The sequence below is a fragment of the Octopus bimaculoides genome, chromosome 18 (assembly GCF_001194135.2).
Source record: "Octopus bimaculoides isolate UCB-OBI-ISO-001 chromosome 18, ASM119413v2, whole genome shotgun sequence".
NCBI classification, from domain to species: Eukaryota; Metazoa; Mollusca; class Cephalopoda; order Octopoda; family Octopodidae; genus Octopus; species Octopus bimaculoides.
The window spans coordinates 29395938-29399138 of record NC_068998.1 but is presented as its reverse complement, the minus strand read 5'-3'; the positions used below and the strand labels follow the sequence as shown (position 1 = coordinate 29399138).

At 34.2% G+C, this 3201-nt stretch overlaps 1 protein-coding gene across 1 annotated transcript in view; it reads right to left on the bottom strand.

Moving 5' to 3' along the window:
- Nucleotides 1-2331, bottom strand: part of LOC106881491 (zinc finger protein 184) — a 19611-nt gene extending 17280 nt beyond the window's left edge. Inside the window, exon 1 of the mRNA XM_052974199.1 lies at nucleotides 2244-2331. The gene's annotated coding sequence lies outside the window, so the exon portion shown is untranslated. The remainder of the gene's footprint in view (nucleotides 1-2243) is intronic.
- Between the last annotated feature and the right edge of the window lie 870 nt (nucleotides 2332-3201).

Below are 3201 nucleotides of genomic sequence, written 5' to 3'. Positions count from 1 at the left end.
GGGGGGGGGGGTAGTGTTTTCAACAATGAACATATGCCAAATAATACTATTCCTATTAAGATACATAATATACACAGTCATGGTTGTATGATAAGAAATTTGTTCTCAACCTGAGGGTTTCTGGTTCAGTTCTACTGCATGACACCTTTGGCAAATGCTTCTACAATAGCCCTGGGCTAACCAAAAACTTGTGAGTGGATCTGGTGGACAGAAACTGAAAGAGTTCCGTCGAGTACGTGTGTGTGTATACACACACACAGACACGTGTTTTTGTATTATGTGCATGTCTCCAACACCGCTTGACAACCAGTATTGGTTTGTCTACATCCCCGTAACTCAGCAGTTCGGCTAAAGTGAACAATGGAATAAGTATCAGGCTTAAAAATAAATAGTGGAACAGATTTGTTTGACTAAACCATTCAAGGCGGTGCCCCTGCATGACTGTAGTCCAATGACTGAAACAAGTAGTAAATATATATATATCATCATTTAACGTCCACTTTCCGTGCTGGCATGTATAGGACAGATGTGTGTGTGGGAGATGGTGATATTTGCTAAGATAGAGTATTACTATGAAGATATTACAGAATTGTAAGAATTAGATATAGTGTCCGAATGTATAGAATTCTTAGAATTTTTATTATCCCACGGCATTTAGCCAAATAAAATAATTCCAAGTGGAATCAAAATTCAAAACCTGGGTTACAAACTAGTTTCACCAAGCACTTACACAGCTTCACCTGTGATAAATTCGTCAGGATAGTAACAAGGAAACAGTGACAATGGAAAGAATTGAAATTTTTGACGTTTATAGCTATGTCTAGGAGTAGCAACTAAGTGATGCGAGAACAACGGATTGGATGCGTTAATAATTTTATCATAGCACTACAGTTACCCTAAATAATATTCTGGTGTTGCAACCACCATTACTACAACCAATATTGATTTCTTATTCAGACACAATGCCATAAATTAATAAAAGTGGATGCGATTGTGTGACGCTCATGCCTTCTTTGATCTGGTTTAAACTAAAAATGATTACTATTACATAAGCATGATTTTCGAGAAAGAAAATAATAGTGGAGTTCAAGCCTTTTCCCAGGATCTGAGTAACTAATAAAGCTGGAATTATAGAATTATTGGTAAGCGGTGCTCTGAACAAGAGTTAAAGGCTAAAAAAAAAGTGGGAGTAGGGAAAGTACAAGTAAAAGCCGACGCCATGACGCCACGGATCAGACCCAATATATCTTTGTCTCATGCCTTCTACTTTCTTCCCTCCCTTGTTAAAACACTCTGAACATTCCCTTCGTTACTACCACTACAACATGTACACACAAGCACATGCGCAGAGATCGATACACATACGCACCAAGATCGATACATACACACCGATTACTGTCCTCCACACACATACCAACATATTCATCGACTTCAATTTCTATTTTCTCTTACAGTCCTTCATACACACACAATATGCATATCTGTTTTTTCCCAAACCAAGAATTCTTATTTCCATCCAACTATTCTCCACCCACCAAAGCACACACATTTCTTCACCCCAATACACACACCGATAAACATACGAATAGATATTTTTTTAGAGCGACTGTAATTGAGCACAAAAAGTACTATATATATGTGTGTGTGTGTGTGTATATATATATATATATATATATATATATATATATATATATATATATACCACACAAACCAATATGGGACTATTATAATCATATATGTGTTTGTGTGCGCAATACAGTAGCCTAGTAATGAGTATAATACATTAGTGTAGTAACAGTAGTACAATCTAATATATAGTTTAGTAATTCTTGTCCAGTTTTGTTTTCCCTTGTCTTTGTTGCCTGAGAGATCTCAAAGCTTTGCAGAACTAGCAAAAGAACCCTCGCCAGGAGTAAAAGTACTCGACAAACTGATTAACACGAAATATATATATATACACATACACAATGACTACGAATTTAATTTTTTTGTTTGCTTTTTGTATTTTTGAAGCCTTTTCTTCACAATAAAGACAAATGAAAGAAAATAAACAACAAACTCAATATGTCGTGTAGCTCTAATTCACAAAAAACCTATATTTGAACGTGCAATGAACACACACATACATGTGTGTATGAACACACATTTATATATATATATAGTTCACTCTCTCATTAATGTGTGTGTGTGTGTGTGTGTATATATATATATATATATATTGCATAACTGCAGAAATATGTTACCTTTTGGACAATCATTCGCAAAAAAATAGAGGGGCTGATAAAGTCTCCTTTCTGCTTTGGTATAGGCTTTCTATTGGTTAATATAACTTCCCGTAATGGCTTTTTCGAAACGGAACGAAAAACCAAAGAGAAAGAGAGAATTTGCCGAAAAACGAATTCAAAAATAGGCTTACTGCACGAATGTTTGGATAAATTATAAACTAACGTCTACAGATTTTACATATATGTATACATATTATTCATATTATAAACGAAAGTGTGAAATGATAATCAAATTTAAGTGGTTGTTTACATATATATTATGCTTAATATCGTTTACATTAAAATCTTCCAATTTCTTTTATAACTGATTCCTACTCTACATTTTCGCCAATCCATTTAATTTAAGACAGGATATCTTGCCATTTATGAGATTATTTTAAAGAAACTTAAGATTACCAAAATAAATATAACCGACGTGAGCTGCATATCGAAATGAGTCTTTAAGTGTGGAAAGAAAATCCGCATGACTGTCTTGCTTAAATGGTAGTACGTTTATTCGGAAGCAAGAAAGATTTTGTTTTAGGTAGGGGTGTCAGGTGTTCATTAATTTTCGACTAATTGTTTATAAATGTGAAATATCTAAACCCAGAGTTGTGTGCGTGTGCGTGCTCGCGCGTTTTGTGTGGTAACAATTTTATTGTTTATGGGAATGCTCAGTATTTTACAGCCGTCCTGAATATGAACTTACGAACTGTGATATTATTTTATGGAATTTTTATTCGTTGGGTTTAAAATGTAGAGATAGGGAGGATTTTTGTTTTTATCTTTTTCTCTCTTTTTTTTATATACTTTTATTTGAATGCAGATTTAGTTTGAAGATGTATATTTGTGAGCGGGCAAGTTGATGAGGTCTGTAAAAAAACAATATATGCTTTTGTGATTCGGAAAAAAGTTTGATCTATCAATCAGTGGGGTG